The 17,766-nt window shown below is 59.7% G+C and overlaps 1 protein-coding gene and 1 long non-coding RNA gene across 2 annotated transcripts in view; one reads left to right on the forward strand and one right to left on the reverse strand.

Moving 5' to 3' along the window:
• Positions 1-13,425: 13,425 nt before the first annotated feature.
• On the reverse strand, positions 13,426-14,381 carry LOC306665013. Its single transcript, XR_013764890.1, has 3 exons — positions 14,282-14,381; positions 13,658-13,820; positions 13,426-13,615 (listed from the first exon to the last, which is right to left on the reverse strand). It is a non-coding gene; the product is annotated as an uncharacterized lncRNA (long non-coding RNA).
• A 1,365-nt stretch (positions 14,382-15,746) lies between these two features.
• Positions 15,747-17,766, forward strand: part of THBS2 (thrombospondin 2) — a 39,428-nt gene continuing 37,408 nt past the window's right edge. Inside the window, exon 1 of the mRNA XM_079146188.1 lies at positions 15,747-16,078. The gene's annotated coding sequence lies outside the window, so the exon portion shown is untranslated. The remainder of the gene's footprint in view (positions 16,079-17,766) is intronic.

Here is a 17,766-nt window from a genome sequence, read left to right on the forward strand (position 1 = left end):
TCCAGACGACAGTGTCACCAGGTCCTTGCACACTGTGGCCCAGGATCGCACTGAGAGACGTTCTGCAGGCGACAGTGTCACCCAGTTCCCTACACACTGTGCCTTAGGATCCCTCTGACAGACGTTTTCCAGATGACAGTGTCACCCAGGTCCCCGAACACTGGTTCTGGTACCTGGGTCACACTGTCATCTGGAGAATATCTCTCATTAGGACACTGGGGCACAGTGAAGATATTCTCCAGATGACAGCGTGACCCAGGATCCCACTGAGAGATGTTCTCCAGATGAAAGTGTCACCCAGGTCGCAGCACACTGTGGCCCATGGTCCCACTGAGAGATGTTCTCCAGGTGACAGTGTCACTCAGTTCCCAGCACACTGTGCCCAGGATTCCAGTTAGAGATATTCTCCAGATGACATTGTCACCAATTCCCAGCAGACTGTGGCCCAGGATCCCAATGAGAGAAGTTCTCCAGATGACAGTGTCACCCAGGTCCCAGCACACTGTGACCCAGGATCCCACTGAGAGACGTTCTCCAGATGACAGTGTCACCCACTTCAGGCACTCTGTGGCCCTTGATTCCACTGAGAAATGTTCTCCAGATGACAGTGTCACACAGTTCCCCGCACACTGTGCCCTAGGATCCTACTGAGATACGTTCCCCAGATGACAGGGTCACCCAGGTCCCAGCACACTGTGGCCCAGGATCCCACAGAGAGATGTTCTCCAGACGACAGTGTCACCAGGTCCTTGTACACTGTGGCCCAGGATCGCACTGAAAGACGTTCTCTAGGCGACAGTGTCACCCAGTTCTCCGCACCCTGTGCCCTAGGGTCCCGATGAGAGACGTTTTCCAGATGGCAGTGTCACCCAGGTCCCCGCACACTGTGGCCCAGGATCCCACTGAGGGACGTTCTTCAGTTGACAGTGTCACTCAGATCACCGAAAACTGTGCCCCAGGATCCCACTGAGAGACGTTCTCCAGATCTCGGTGTCACCCAGCTCCCAGATCACTGTGCCCCAGAATCCCACTGAGAGACATTCTCCGGATGGCAGTGTCACCGGGGTCCCAGCACACTCTGGCCCAGGATCCCACTGAGAGATGTTCTCCTGATGACAGTGTCAACCTGGTCGCCGCACACACTGGCCAGGGTCCCACTGAGAGACATTCTCCAGATGACAGTTTCACCCAGGTCCCAGCACACTGTGCCCCAGGATCCCAGTTAGAGATATTCTCCAGATGACAGTGTCACCAGTTCCCAGCAGACTGTGGCCCAGGATCCCAATGAGAGCTGTACTCCAGATGACAGTGTCACCCAGGTCCCAGCACACTGTGACCCAGGATCCCACTGAGAGACGTTCTCCAGTGGACAGTGTCACCCACTTCAGGCACTCTGTGAGCCTTGATTCCACTGAGAAACGTACTCCAGATGATAATGTCACCCAGGTCCCATCACTCTGTGACCCAGGATCCGACTGAGAGACGTTCTCCAGATGACAGTGTCACCCAGGTCCCAGCTCACTGTACCCCAGAATCCTACTTAGAGATGTTTCCCAGATGATATTGTCACCCAGGTCCCAGCAGACTGTGGCCCAGGATTCCACTGAGAGGCGTTCTCCAGATGACAGTGTCACCAGATCCCTGCACACTGTGGCCCAGGTTACCACTGACAGACGTTCTCCAGACGACAAAGTCACCAGGTACCAGCACACTGTGTCCCAGGGTCCCCCTGAGAGACGCTCTCCAGACGACAATGTCACCCAGGTCTCCGCACACTGTGCCCCAGGATCCCACTGGGAGACGTTCTCCAGATGACAGTGTCACCCTTGTCCCAGCACACTGTGCCCCAGGATCCCACTGAGAGACATTCTCCATATGACAGGGTCACCCAGGTCCCAGCACACTGTGGCCCAGGATCCCACTGAGAGATATTCTCCAGATGATAGTGTCACCCAGGTCCCAGCACACTGTGGCCCATGATCCCATTGAGAGATGTTCTCCACATGACAGTGTCACCCAGGTCCCAGCCCAATGTGACCCAGGATTCCACTGAGACACATTCTCCAGATTACTGTGTCACCGAGGTCCCAGCACACTGTGACCACACAGGATACCACTAAGAGACATTCTCCAGATGACAGTGTCACCCAGGTCCTAGCACAGTGTGACCCGGGATACCACTGAGATACATTCTCCAGATGACAGTGTCACCCAGGTCCCAACACACTGTGCCCCAGGATACCACTGAGAGACATTCTGCAGATGACAGTGTCACCTAGGTCCCATCAGACTGTGGCCGAGGATCTCACTGAGAGATGTTCTCTAGATGACAGTGTCACCTAGGTCCCAGCACACTGTGACCCAGGATCCCACTGAGAGACGTTCTGCAGATGACAGTGTCACCCAGGTCCTAGCACACTGTGGGTCAGGATCCCACTGAGAGATGTTCTGCAGATGACAGTGTCACCAGGTCCCAGCAGACTGTGGCCCAGGATCCCACTTAGAGACATTCTCCAGATGACAGTGTCACCAAGTCCCAACAGACTGTGGCCCAGGATCCCACTGAGAGACGTTCTATAGACAACAGTGTCACCAGGTCCCAGTACACTGTGGCCGAAGATCCCACTGAGAGACATTATCCAGATGACAGTGTCACACAAGTCCCAGCACACTGTGGCCCAGGATTCCACTGAGAGACATTCTCCAGATGGCAGTGTCACTGAGGTCCCAGCACACTGTGGCTCAGGATCCCACCTAGAGACAACTCAAGATGACAGTGTCACCCAGGTCCCAGCACACTGTGCTCTAGGATTCCACTGAGAGACATTCTCTTGACAACAGTGTCACCCAGGTCCCAGCACACTGTGACCCAGGATTCCACTGAGAGACGTTCTGTAGATGACAGTGTCACCAGGTCCCAGCACACTGTGGCCCAGGATCCCACTGAGAAAATTCTCCAGATGACAGTGTCACCAGGTCCCAGCAGATTGTGGCCCTGGATCTTAATGAGAGTTGTTCTCCAGTCGATAGTGTCACTAGGTCCTAGTGCACTGTGGCCCATGATCCCACTGAGGGACATTCTCCAGGCGACATTGTCACCCAGGTCCCAGCACACTCTGCCCTAGGATACCACTGAGAGATGTTCTCCAGACGACAGTGCCACCCATGTCCCTGCACACTGTGGCCCAGGATCCCACTGAGAGATGTTGTCCATACAACAGTGTCACCAAGGTCCCTGCACACTATGCTCTAGGATCCCACTGAGAGACGTTCTTCAGATAACAGTGTCACCTAGGTCCCTGCACACTGTTGCCCAGGATCCCACTGAGAGATGGGACCTAGCACTTCTTGTACTAGGGTGAGAGATACCTTGTGGTTTTGAGTGTGTGGATGTTATATTACAACTTACTTTGTAAGTGATTGCTGACCATTTCGTATTGCTGTTACTATTATACAGAGTGACCGTAAAATGTCAGTTTTGATGGTTCACTGCTAGTAATACGTATAACTGATTTTGTATGGTGTTTTGGCTGAACTCATTATCTCTAGCAGTCTTTGGGGCTACACTGGTTTTCTGTTTAGACGATCACACCATTTGCTCGTTGAGGGGCCCTGTGTGGACCTTTCCATCCTGGGTGCTCTTCTCCTTGCCTGAGGCACTGAAGAGAACTCTCTGTTTAGGGGTCAGGAGAGCTGCTGGTGCCCCTGTGCACACCCTGGTCAGGCTGCATGGACTGCAGTGTCAGCTGCGTGTTTGCTCAGATGCCTTCCCCTCGCCCAGTTCTTCACCTCCGCCTCCCTCCTGCTGTCCCTTCCTGCGGACAGGGTTCCTTCGACAGGGCCACTGTGCAGGTCTCCTGCTGATGGACTTTCTCCACCCCTGTGCGTCCGTCTGCAGGAAGCTGGGACAAAGGCACTTCTGCTGGGAGGGGCTCAGTGCTTTCGGGACAGGTCTCAGAAGTCTGATTTTGTGCTGATTGTTCTTGGAGAGTCTCCTGTCTGCTCAGCCGTGCTCCCCCACACCCTGCTTCTCCTCAGAGTTCCTTGTTTTCACTGCTCGTGGGCAATCGGCTATCCCTTGGTGCCATTTCCTCCATTTTGCTTACACTAAGCTCCATTTGGTTTCATCAGTCATTGGGAGCGCTGGGCCTTGGTGACAGCCCAGTTGTCTTCCCTCCTTCCTTGGACCCCAGTCGCTCATGGAGAGGTCAGCTTCCCTTGTCCTACAGCTGATCAACCCTCTGTCACTCTTTGAAGCTCCTGTTCTCTTCTTTCCTGGGGAGGCCAGCTGTTGCTGGGTCCCCTGGTCCACTGACCTTCCCTCCGTGGCATCCGACCTTCACATTCCTGCTTCACAGGTGGTTTTCAGCCTGGGCCTTCCTTCTGGGTGCTTGCTATATCTTTGATGGATGTATTTAACTGTTTGGACTGAAATCATTAATTCTCTGTTGCTGTGACAAAACGCCTGAGAACAACTTGGAGAAGGAAAGACTCATGCCGGCTCCTGATTTCAGGACTTGCATCCCCGGTCATCCAACGGCCTTGCTCTGAGCCTGAGGTGAGGCGGAGAATCAAGTGAAAGGTGTATGTTGTGGGAAGCAGAGAGAGAGCGGGCGCACAGGGTATGGGGACAAGGTAGAGTCCCTGCGAGCGGTGGCCCCCTTCCCTCGGCAGGCACCCCTCCTGCAGTTACGCCACCTCCCATCAGTGCCCCAGCTGAGTACCAGGACTTCCACACAAGGCCTTCAGGGAACATTCCAGACCCAGACCACAACAGGTCTGGCCACAGCAGTTACAGCAACTGTCCAGTGGCGTTTTCCTTCTGACACCGGCACCGGCTCTGGGTCCAGCTCACTGGCTTCAGCTTGCTTCCCACTGCGGGATCTGCACCCCTCACCTTTGGTACCTGGTCCTCCTTGTGGATAGCAAGACTTCGCGAGTTTTACCTTGTGGAAAATGTCTATTCCCATGAGTATCTTGAGTTGGTTTGGGGTTCAGCTAAGCCTCCTGAGACAGCGTAACCCTTTCCGGTCTTGCTTTTAAGACGCATGAGGTGGGGGGAGCAGCATGTAGCCCAGGGCTAGACGTTCTTTGGGGTGGCGGCCAGAGCCGGCTGTGCTTTCCACACAGTAGCAGGGAGACAGGGTTCCCAGGCGGGTGGTTGGGCTGGTGTGTGTCCAGGGCTGCATGAGAGCCCCAGTGCCTGCAGTGGGCAGTTTCCATGCACAGCCTCTGACAGGGACTGGGCTGGGCACTCAGGGCCACCCCTGTGGGCTCTCTCCCACTTAGCCACTCCTTCAGGGTTGGCCCTGTGGAAACTCAGGGCCTCCCTCCCCAGGGTCCACGGTGCCAGTGTGTGCACGAGTTGGCTCCCCCAGAGGCCCAGGCACTCGACCTTCAGGGGCGAAGCCTGGACCTTGAGGTGACCGGTGCAACAGACCTCTGCCCTCTGCAGCCCTGCCTGCTGCTTCTCCACCTGGCAATCTTCTCGACAGACCCTCCAGGAGAACCCAGCAGCCCCAGAAGCAGACTGTTGACACAAGGTGGGGCCTTGACCTCGGAGAACCTGGGAGCCCCTCGGCTCCGTTTGTCCAGGTGCCAGAATCCACCACCTGTGGAGGTCGCCAGCTGGGCAGTGCTGTGGACAGCCCCTCTGAAGTGGCTCTGAGGATGGCTGCCTGATCACTGCTCAGGGACCTGGGGGCACTGGAGCAGGACGAGAGGCCTGGCCTCTGTCTTCTCGCTGTCTGACACTTGCTGCCCTGGCCTGTCCATCAGGGTCCCTTGGGACCTGCCTGCACTCTTGCTCATTGCCCGACAGAGCTCCTACGCCACCTGCACTTTCGCGCAAATACTGCAGACCACGCGCTCCTGCCCTCGAGCCCCGTCCTAAGGACCCACCGAGGCCCAGCCTGGGGCACTGGCAGGAGGGTGGTTCCCATGACACGATTCCAGGACACGTCCCCAATCCCCTGGGCCTGAGGCTCACCGAGAAAAAACACGCTTTGGAATCACACCTCTGGCCACTGGAAAATCACCAGCAGGTAACACACGCCAGATAACCCAAAGCTCACCTCTGCCTCTGCATGGAGGCCTGCTCCCTCCCTCTGCCTATGTGTGCGGGGAGGCCTTGTCCCTGCCTCTGCCTCTGCAGGGAGAGGCCTGCTCCCTGCCTCTGCCTCTGTGAGGGGAGAGGCCTGGTCCCTGCCTCTGCCTCTGTGAGGGGAGAGGCCTGGTCCCTGCCTCTGCCTCTGTGTGGGGAGAGGCCTGTCCCTGCCTCTGCCTCTGTGAGGGGAGAGGCCTGGTCCCTGCCTCTGCCTCTGCAGGGAGAGGCCTGGTCCCTGCCTCTGCCTCTGTGAGGGGAGAGGCCTGGTCCCTGCTTCTGCCTCTGCAGGGAGAGGCCTGGTCTCTGCCTCTGCCTCTGCAGGGAGAGGCCTGGTCCCTGCCTCTGCCTCTGTGTGGGGAGAGGCCTGGTCCCTGCCTCTGCCTCTGTGAGGGGAGAGGCCTGGTCCCTCCTCTGCCTCTGTGAGGGGAGAGGCCTGTCCCTCCTCTGCCTCTGCAGGGAGAGGCCTGGTCTCTGCCTCTGCCTCTGTGAGGGGAGAGGCCTGTCCTTCCTCTGCCTCTGTGAGGGGAGAGGCCTGTCCCTCCTCTGCCTCTGTGAGGGGAGAGGCCCGTCGCTCCTCTGCCTCTGTGCGGTACCCCTGGCCCAGGCCTGTGTGTCTGACTCCATTTCGTCACTTCTGCCCCCAGTTCAGAATTTCTCTCTGCATTGTGGCCTGGCCCCGGGGTTTGAGGTGCTCGGCTCTGTGGCGTCTGCCCTTGAGGTCTCTGTTTGCTGCCGCTGTCTAGCGCTGAGCTTCTTGTTTCATTACTCGTGTGTTGGTCTAGGTCTCATCGTCTGCTTCGTGGCTGCTCCAGGTGCTGCTCTACCGCCCCACCTGGATGGGAAGGAGCCCTCTGGGTTTCCTGTGTGCCCTTGGCCTCGGCAGAGACTGCTGTTCCTCAGGCATGTTCTTCTCTGGGAGAGGATAAAGAACTCTGGTCAACAAGAATAAGGTCAGCCCTGTTTCTAGCACTGTGCTTTAGTCCACTCTAGACTCGGAGGACCTGGGCACACAGTCCAGTGGCCTCACTATGTGTTGTTTTGGGGAGTACCTAGCGGTGCCTTGTGTCCTTCCAGCCGGACGTGTGGGTGGCCTGTGCAGACCCAGGAAGGAAAGGGTCCCATCTACCAAGGCAGCCCGTTAGTCGGTGTGTGGAGCCTTGGAAGGCTCTGGAAACTCCGTGCACAGGCAACGCCAGAGGTGGGTGGGCGGAGACCAACAGGCAGCGTGAGGCCTGCCGCACACCGGGCCCCCCCTGTGATTTCTGGGTGTTGGCTTGTAGCCGCGAGAGCTCGGGCGGTTTCGGGGCTGCCTGGGTGGACGGAGGGAGGACTCTGCTCATTCCCGCTCGTGGCTCTTGGGTCTGCAGAGTCTCCACGTTTCAGCTTCTTTTCTCACTGGAGCTGCTGGTCTGGGACTCCCGGGGCACAGGCTGCTTCTTGCCCGTCCTCACTTCAGCCGAGGCTGCTGTGCCTGCTTCTCATCTGTGGTCATCCACTGGGACTGGAGCCCGACCTGACTGTCAGTCAGTGGCCACGTCCACCGAGCGGGAGCAAGTGCTGGGCCTCCGTGCTCCTCCCGTTAGGCTGTGCGCTCACTGTCACCACAGGCCCTGCCACGGGGAAGGTGGCTCTCCACACGGCCAGTGGGGCTTTGCTGTGCTGGATCAACGTCCTGTGCCCACCTGGTCCACCTGGATCTCTGCACCTTCAGCTTGACCCAGGTCAGCCAGGGGACCCAGCTGGACCTGCAGGAGAACAGGAGCAGGGGCCTGACCTCCCAGGCCCCTTAGGCCATCTGCACAGGTCCCTGGCTTCTGCAAGACTCCTGGCGGGCAGCTGCGGAGTGGAGGAGCTGCCGTGTTCCCTCTCCACCAGGCCCTGCCCAGGTCCTGGGGCAGTCGCAGGGGAGACACCAAAGCCTCTGTTCTCATGGGTTTGAAGATGAGACTGGAATTCGAATCAGTGCCAGTGAGGTGGGCTCCTCCAGGCCGGTGGCTGAGCCTCCTGGAGAAGCACAGTGCCCCCTCCCTGGCAACCTCTAGGAGGATGTCATCTCTGAATTTCAGACTGGCTCTGAAGCATCAGCTCTTCTGGGTATCAAGTGCTGGCCTTCCAACGGGAGGGAGCTTTTGAAGTCCTGGACACCAGCTTGCTGACTGCAGGTGTGGGGACTTGTCAGCCTCCCTAAGTGATATCATCTGGTCTTTGGTGATCAATCCTTCCTATCAGTTCACACGCCCTATCAGTTCTGCTTCTCTGAAGAGCCCTGAGTGATGTGTGCACTTTGCCAAGTACTTTTCAAGAGGATCCAGAGCCGAGTGGAGTGTGAAGGCCAGAGAGCCCCCCGTGAGGTGGAGCGGTTAGTACATCTGGCAGACCCAGGCTCAGCACGCCTGCGACGCCGTGGAGAGGACACTTCCAACTGTGCCTCTGTGCTTTGCAAAAGGTCGCGCTTGCTCAAGGCTGGGAACCGTGTTTACGTCTGTCCTGGTTGCTGGCACCGTCTGTCATGACTGGGATCCTTCTGCCCTTTCCGACCATACCACGGGCCCCACAGTGAACAGGCGCACCAGGCCAGCGGCTGGAGAGTCCTTTGCTGGGTCTCCAACACAGATTTCTGCCTAATTACAAAACCTTGTGTGAATGTCAGTCACGTGACTGTGCTTGTGCAAACCCCAGGACCATGTGCACATTCTCCCAGGACGCCCCACAGCGAGTGACTCAGCAGCAGGACACTCCCTGCAGGGGACAGAGGGAGCAAGTCCTGAGGCCCAGCGCACAAGTGCAGGGCACTGCGCACCAGGGGGTCCGCCCTCACCCTCCACTCCCCCCACCCCCGTCATGTGCACGGACAGCACAGAGGCCTGGCCTCACCAGAGACACCATCCGGCGCAGAGATCTGGAAGTCCTGGGCTCCCCGGAGGGCCTTCTATCACAAGGGGACAGGGAGACAGGTCTGGTGGCGTGGACCGTGGGTTTCTTCTCCTTGTAGCCTGGAATGGTTCCTCAGCTTGGCGCTGTGTATGTGCTGGTTCTCTCTCGGTATCTGTCCAGGTTTGAGAAGCTAATGGCACCAGGAACCGCCAAGTTAGGCAGCGTGGACACGTGTAGAGAAACCCTCGCGAGAGGTGACGCTGCCCTGTGGCGGTGGTCCCCAGGTCACAGTGAGTGCACCCTCCCTGTGCTCAGTGACAGCTTTGGTCTAGAGCCCTGGTGGCTGCCAGGCATGACCATGCCTGTGTGCAGCCGGGGACGATCTCATCTGTGCCATTGCCCAGGTCCATGTGGACATGGCTCTGTCTTCCTGAGGCAGAGGACGCTCTTCCTGGTGCCAGGTGTGCAGCCCAGGCACTAGAAGTGTGCATGTCCTCTGCTCTGTCCTCACCCCTCCACCTCTCACTCCCCTGCCCACCCTCAGGACCCTCTCCGATGTGCTTGAGTCCATCCTGACCCATCAGGGCTTGGTCCACAGGGCAGGCTCCTGCCTGGTCACCTTCCAGTCCTGAGAGACCCTGGGTGCGCCCAGCATCCCGGACACATGCACTAGGGATTTTCTCCCTGAGCTTGTCCCCACTGAATCTGCGTCCCTCTCTGAAGCTGCAGTGGCGCCAGGGACTTGGCCCTGCAGGCTTGGCTTGCTCTCCTCTGCAGTGGGGCAGCTCACTGCTGTCCTGGCCCTGTAAACCGCCAAGTGTCCACTGCTACCCTGACTCCTCCACCACGCCTGGGACTGCTCATCAAAACCCAGATGCCCATGATGGCTCTTGGGACGCCGAGAATCCACCTCGGCCCTAGGCCTCCATGACCAGGCCAGCATCTCAGCCTCCATCTGATTAGCTCCAGCCTCCCCTTCAGGGACTTGGTTGTGCAGCCTGCCTGTGCCCATGCTGGCTGCCCCACCTTCCCCATGACAAGTCCCCTAGGCAGTGACCGGGTCAGAGAGGTGCCCCTCAGAAGAGGCCCAGGCAAAGCAGGAGTTGGGCTGGGTAAGTTCATGTGGGGTCTGGATTGTGTGCTGAGGACAGTGGGGCCACTGGGGCCTTTCTTGGTGGTGATTCCCATGTGGTCAGCAGCTGGGGAGAGCAGAGGGCAGGAGAGGCCCTGGGCTTGCAGGTGAGTCAGGCACTCAGGGGAAATGGGAGCCAGGGACTCAGGATTCTGGCTGGCCAGGGGAGGTAGGTGGTCAGTCTTTTGCTTGTGGACTGAACAAGGCTGGTGTGAACTCAGGCTTTACGCCCAGCATGGGTGCACTTGAGCAGAAGTTGGAGAGCTGAGTCTGGAGCTCACCACAGGGGCTGCTGCTGGAGGTGGTGTCCAAAGCCACAGCAGCTGAGGGGCTGGGAGGCAGGTGGGACTCAGGACTCAGGTCCTGCGGGGCATGGGACCTGCTATAGGTGAAGGCAGCTCGCCCAGCTGCAGGTGGAGGCTGTGCCAGGAGGATGCCCCGACCACCAGCCTCCAGTCCCTTCCTCTGTCCCTGGCCTCTCTCAACCCCTGCGACCCCTGCAGTTTTCTCCATCTGGTGTTCACCCAGCCCAGTAACTGGCAATGCCACCCATTGCGGCCTCTGCATTTACAGCCTTGCACAGGGCTGCAAAGGGTGGACCCACGGCCCCTGCCAACCTCAGGTGCTGAGGGGCCCCTGGCCCAGGGTAGCCCCGTGGGACCTGGCACCTCTACTCTGGGCAGCGTGTTCTCACAGGTTTCATGGCTGCCTCTTCAGGCTCTGCTCTCTGGCTCGAGCCTGCTGCCCAAACACCACCACTCAAGGTGGACTCTTGAGCTTGCTGGGATAAGCAGAGCAAGGGACAGCTTCTGAATGGCCCTTGCTGGGCCCTGCTCGCAGACCTGGGCCTGGCTGGGCCTGCGACTCGGAGGCTTGGGGCGAGCAGAGCCTCTGTGCACACTGCCATGCCCGGCGTGTGCGCGGACTGTCCTGCTCACCCGCCTCCTGGGGCTGTCCCTCCCACTGCCATGCATGTCGGGGGGTGGGTGCTGCAGGGGCTCCTGTTGCGTCTCACTGGCTTGGGTCTGGGTGGAGCGGCTCACCCCACATCACCTGGCCCCCCAGGAAGGGCGTCTCCCCCCTGTCCAAGCGGGAGTGTGTGTGGCGAGCCTCTAGCCTCCCAGAACCTTTTTCCAGAGACGTCCTTCCTTTCCTCCCGGCCCTGGGCACACTCACCCGGGAAAACTGCTGCTTTCCTCTGAGGCCGGTCAGGGCAGAGCCCGTTCCCGGAACCCCCGCCCAGAGGAGGGAAGAGAAGCTGGGCTTACTCACCGAGCCAGCACCCACTAAGGGGAAACAGATGTCCCGGGCTGAGACTCGTCTGGCAGCTTCTGAGCTCACTGTCCCGCTCTCCATGCCAGGGCCTGTGGGGTGTCCCCACGACACGGTGTCAGCACATGGTCTGTCTGCTGGGAGGCGAGAGTGGCCCTCAGTACCCACTGACCACCCCTTCCACACCAGGCCCCAGGTCCAGGACCCTTCCCTGGAGAGTGGCCAGAACCCCCCAGGCCAGTGCCAGCCGTCCTGCTGCCTTCAGCTCTGCCCACACCTCACTGACTCCGCGCTCACACTGAACGGATCAGGAGCTGCGAGCTGATTCATTGGAAATTTGTTTATTCATTCTTATTAAAGTATCTGTCGGGATCCTCTGCACCGACCGCAGAGCTGATGCTCCTCCAGGTGCTTGCCCACAGAGGTGGCCAGCAGAGACTGTGACATGAGGCCCACATCTGGCCCTGGCCTGTCCAAGTCCCAGCCCCCTGCAGCATCCCCAGTAGGGAGGTCACAGGAGGGTCCTCATGCGTCTGCTCTGACCAGGGCTCACAACAGCGTGGAGTGGCATTTCCTGTGATAAGCGAGCTCTGCCTGCCACCCACAGGCTCCTGCAGCATTTGGAGGCCTGGCTGCCTTCCGGCCCTGGACACCCACGTCTGTCCTCTCCTGTCCCGCCCCTTCTCCACATCAGTGGTCACTTTCTCCTTAACTGTGTTCAGAACAGGGCGCCTGCCCAGGGTGGCCAGCGACGGTCCACGCAGGCTGTGTTGGCCTCTCTGATCAGCCAGTGTTTGCCCCCAAGCGTCCTCCCAATCCCCTGCCCAGCAGGCCCCAGGAGGACCTGCGTCTGAACCTGGGGGACTTGCCCTTCACCCTACCTCATGAGCTTCCTGGGTCCTCTTTGGTCTCCTGATGACAAGAGCCCTGGATTCCAGTCTCCAGACGTCAAAGCCTCAGGCCCAGGAGCTGGGAAACCACCTGCCAGGTGTCGATGCGGGCCCCAGGCTGACCATGGGTCCTGCCGGTGTGTGGCCCCTGGGGGCTGGACGACCTGGGAGGCTCCTCTCTTCCAGGTACACACTCCAGTGTATGCTCCGTTGGTCCTGGAGATTCTGTGTTCAGATGGCACCTGAGTCTTGCCCTTGGGCTGGGCCAGCCTGGACCCTGGCTTTCCCGGTCATGAAGCTTCTCCATGAGGCAACCTCAGGCGTCAGCCTGTGACCCCTGCAGCAGGAGACAGTGCCAACCAGAAGCATCTTGTGCAGGCACCCTGCACGTCACGTGCAAACCTGGTACACACGGACCCAAGTCCTCCCTGTTCTCCCCCTGGGGGAGGCAGCGCCCTGGCCGTGCCTCTGCTGGCCCCTGGGGGCGAGGTCCCGAGGCCAGTGCCTGCGTCCCTGCTCGCGGTCCCTCTCAGGTCTCCCTAGGCTTAGGGCAGCCCCTGGAGGTGGGGTGAGCTAGCCACCTTTCCCAGGGCCTGGCGTCAGGCCCACATCCTCCTGTGTGGGTTTCTATCCTCTGTCTGGACTCCGCACACGCGGCTCCTCAGCCAGAGCGGCTCTGTCCTGGCTCCTCACCACACCTGGGCAGAGGGTGAGCCCCAGCTCAGGGGCGAGAAGCTGCTCCCTAGTAAGCCTGTCTGCTGCCTGGGGCCCAGGGCGGCCTGCATGCCTCCTGCACTGGTTGGCGGGACCTCTGAGTGTCCTCATGCCCTGGACAGCGCCTACTTATGTGGACGTTCAGTGCGCTTCCCGGAGCTGAGCGGGGCTAGAGACCTGTCATGCCTGGTTCCCGGCGGCACTCTGCTGAGGCCCAGGCCCTCTTCTCTCAGGCACACACCCTCCTCCGAGGACCTGAGAGCTGCCTAAACAGCCCTGGCCTCCGGGGACGCTCCTCCTTCTGGGGCCGTCCTGCCCCCTCGCAGGTCAGTGGCTCCAGGATCTGCCCTGCTGCCCTGGCCTGAGCCCTATCCACTCACTGCCCCCTGGAGCTTCCTCCTAGCAGCTTACCAGCCAGCCGCGCTGGACGTGCTGGTTTGGTGCAGGCCAGTGCCCGCAGAAAGCTTCCTGAACTTGGGTTCTGGACTGCGTGTGATCTGGGTTACTGGACCAGGTCCAGCCTTAGGCCTGCCAGGATCTCTGGCTCCACGACCAGAGGCAGTAACTCTACCCCAGTGGAGTCAGCCTGGGTCCGGGCAGGGCCCTCATAGCCAAGCCCTTGCCGCCCTTCAGGCCGGGCCTCCAGCTAGCAGCTCCTCCTGGCCCTACGTCTCCTCACGTGCTCTGCCCAGGGGCTGGCTCCACCCCTGACATCCAGTCTGGATGTGCCCTGCTCGGGCATCTCCCTCAAGTTGGGCTGGCCAGGGTGGCATGGGTCCTTTCAAAGTGCTCACCGCAGCATTGGCTTTCAGGCTGAGTCTGTCTCAGGTTCCTGGGGCTGAAGCAGTAAAGAACCCCAGGCTGAGGGGTGTGAACAGCTCTCACAGGACCCGCAGCTCCTGAGGCCAGAAGCATATGCTCGGCCTGGCCCTGGAAGGCCCGGAGTGGGGGCCTTTCCTGTGCGTCCAGCCTCTAGCTTTGTTGGAGACCCCGTGATGCTGGGCTCTGAGCCACCGCAGGCCCTGCCGTCTCCCACGCAGGTCCCCAGCTTCCTTCTGCCACAGGTGGAGGGAGAGGCCACCTCCAGCCCCGGTCCCCAGGGGCATGCTACTCAATCTGCTCAGGTGTGGAGAGTTCCTGGCCCTTCCACCAGCCTCCACCTGCCCTGTGGTCTTACCTCACTCGGAGGGCACCAAGGGAGTGGTGCCCCACCCCAGCCACCGTGGGCCGTGAGGCCAGTGTCACCAGCCCACAACTTCCTTCCTGGACACCCGGGGTGGTGGCAAGACTCACCCTGCTCTCAGGGCACCTGCCTGGAGCTGGTGTTCCTCTGGCACATCACAGGGAGGAGTCTGCCTGCACCTGGGAGCTGCAGGGCAGGACAGTCTGCAGCCTCCTCCTTCCATTCCTGGGAGGCTGAGCTGCAGCAGGGGGCGTGAGTGAGCCGGGCGGTGGAGAGCACCACCAGCCCGGGGGCAGTGAGCCGCTGCTGTGCGATCCGGAGCCAGGTTCTGCTCCTCTTAGGAACCTGAGGTGGCATCAGCTGATGTATTCGACTTCCAGTTCAGACACTTTAAATCGCAAGTGGGTTTTGCCCTCACCAGAGACCGAAGCAGAGTGTCCCACCTCAAGAAGTCCCCTGTGCTGCTCCAACCTCAGCTCTCCTCCTTGTGCCAGGAGCTGGGTTGGTTCCTGGGAGAGATACAGACAGGCTGCCAAGGTGCGCGAAGCAGGAGGACACACCAGGACGTCCTTGGTGGGGCTGGCTGCCTCCTGCCCCAGTGGTCCTGATCTAACAGGCTCCAGGGTCAGTGGGCGCAGGACGCTCCAGCCATGTCGGGAGCAGGAAGTGGTGGGCAGCTTTCTCCAGGCACTTTCACTTGAATGTGCCTTAAGTACGGCTTGACTTGTCCCCCAGCCTGATCCCACAGGGCCCTTGTCCAGGCACCAGGTGCAGACTGCCCAACATGGAGCCAGGGCTGGGCTCTGGGTGGTGCCTCCTCTTCCTCTGTCCACCATCCACCCTGTTGATGCCCACCTCCTGTGTCCTGTCCACACCTGTTGATATCCCTCCTCCTCCGCCCACTGTCCACCCTGGGTGATGCCCGCCTCCCCCTGTGTTCACAGCCCGTCCACTTGGCCTGGAAATGCGCTGTGGGGCATGGTGGGAGGCAGGCTGCTGCCTCTGGGCTCACTGCCCGAGTCCCTGTCCAGGGCAGCCCTAGGCCAGCCTCCCTGCCCTTGAGATCCGTGCCTGTCCTTCAGCCACGGGAAAGCCTGTCCCCAGGGCCCAGGAGACACGGGTGCGTGAGAGCCCGACTGAGGAGTGAAGTAGGTCTGGATTAAAGTCAGTTCTCCTGCAGGGCAGTACTGTTTCTCAGTGTTCCAACTGCTTGAAATGAAATTTCTCAACTCTATTTTAGAGTAAATTTTTTTTTTGCACATGGCAAAAATAATTATTTCCATATAATAACTTCACCAGCACAGAGGCTGGCTATTTACACCCACCAGTCTCTTTCATGTGTTGCTGACTCTTGCTTACTCGGTTTAGAAAGACTAGTATCACGTTGGGTAATTTGAAACATATTTAAAGCATAGAACTTGCATTTTTTTCTCTTAAGCAAAATGGGGAGTTCCAGCCAATCTTGCTAGTTTTATTTATAGCATTTTATTTCCTGAGAGAGGACAGGAAAAGTGAGTCTCTGCCTTCCCCTCTCCGTCTGGCTCCTCCCCGTCCGTCCCCTGTCTGGAGGCCCTGGGTGGACGCGGGAGGAGGGGCAGCAGCCAGCACGAAGGGGCTGGACTTGGACTTGGAAAGCAGGTACTGGGAGCAAATGGTGAGGTCAGAAGGAGGAACCGTGTCACTCCTTCGAAGGAATGAATCGGACGCGCTTCCTCGCGTGTCTGATTGACAGGGCTCCTTGGGAAAAACAGCATATAAAGGAGGCGGCTGCTGCCCGAGAGCAGTGGGAAGCGTCCACCACGGCGCTCTGCAGCCCGGGGTCTCCTCCACGCTGGGGAAGCCGTGTCCTTCTGGTCCTGCTCAGAAACCCTGAAGTCAGTCAGCTCCCCAGCCTGGTAGCCTGCCAGGTAACCCGCCTCGCTTTAACTCGCTGAGTCGTCGCCTCTGACTGACGCTCAGGAGGGCTCCTGCTCCTGAGGGCAGTAGACGGGCAGCAGAGGCCCACGTCCGGGCTGGTGGTGTCTCCCCACGCACCCCTCTGCCATGGTACCGTTGCGGCCCGCTCCTGCTCCCAGCTGTTCTGTTCGCGTGTGGGTCCTGCCTCAGAAGCTGGGCAAATCTCCTCTTCTGCTTCGGAGGTGGACATATCCACCCTGAAGTTCGCTGCTGAGGAGGGAGCATGAGAGGAATCCCAAACGGTCCCTGGAGCCCTGGACGGGATTGGAGGTCCTGGAGACCTGACTCTGCACCCCGGTGGTGCTGCAGGGGATTGGCGGGGTGCTGGAGGGGCTGGGCGAGGAAGGCCAGGGCTTGGCGGTGGGGGCACGGGCTGCTGCTGGGCACCGCTGGCGTGCGGCCGCCCCCAGACCCTGGCTGGGCTCTGCCTTTCCTGTGGACCCCTTCCCAGGAGCAACCTGGGCACCTCTTCGCAAAGCTACCTCTCACTTGTTTGCACACGGAGGATGCTCAAAGATCTTCTTAAGTTTTGTTGTATTCTGTAGCAGAAAGAGGTGGAGATCTTTATTCAGAAACCACACAGGCACGGGCGTGTGGAAGGAATGGGAGGGCCGGCGGTGGGAGGAAGGCGCCCACAGAGCGGCCACGCGCCTCCTGCACCCGCAACAGTTCCCCCAGCTTCACACCCACGGCCAGTCTGGCCCCCGGTCCTGCTTTCCTGGGCAGCAAGTCCCGGTGATCTGAGGGTCTGTCCTGCTACAATGGCCGGCTGACGACTCACCGTGCCTGCTGACTTGGGACCGGACCTCATGTTAGAGACTGCCCAGGATCTGATTTTGTCAGGGCAAAGTGAGCTCGTTCTCTAAGCCCAAGCTGTGAGATTCGCTCAGGCCTCCGGGGCGGAGCGCGGCCCTCTGCAGAGCAGGATTCACAGGGAGGGTCCGGTGTCAAAGGCTCTTACCTGTGGGGGTGGGTAACAGGGAAGAGCCTTCCCAGGTGGCACCTGGCACTGTGATCCCTTAGCCTCTCTGCAGTGCTTACTGAGCACGCGGCAAGGATTTACCCCTGTAACTTAGTCCCATAAGAACTCTGTGGAAATGCCCAGAGAGGGACATCTTGTTACTCCTACCAGTACCTGGGGAGGTGACGGTAGGAAGTGGTCCAGGTGCCAGGCCTTCATGGCTTGCTGGCCTGGCTGAGAGGCCCTGGTCGGACGCTCACTGCTCGAGGTGACTCTCAGAGCAACAGGCAGGCCGATGCTGTGGGCAACTCCCTCCTCCTTGGATCTGCCCCTGAAGACCCTGTGGCAGGAGGGTCGCATCATCTCCTTGCTTGGCACAGCTGGCGCCTGACAGCTGAGCTGGGCTTCAGGGCTCTGGCCCGCTGCCCCCTGTCGGGAGATGGGTGGATACAAACTAGATGCCAGCGCTGTGGGTAGGGGGTCCCTCCACGCAGCCCCTTCCTCTGGGCACCTCTGTCCACCCCAGGAAGGTGACTGACTGCGCTCACCAGATACTGCTGGAGCGGGAGACTCCCTGCTTTCCTTCAACAATGAGAAGCGAAGGGGTTTGGTGCTCTAAAGGTGGGAGGAATCTGCTTCCATCTAGAGCAGGCTGGGGACGGTCGGAAGGGCCCTGGG

This window comes from Sciurus vulgaris (assembly GCF_902686455.1).
Source record: "Sciurus vulgaris genome assembly, chromosome: 7".
Lineage (NCBI taxonomy): Eukaryota > Metazoa > Chordata > Mammalia > Rodentia > Sciuridae > Sciurus > Sciurus vulgaris.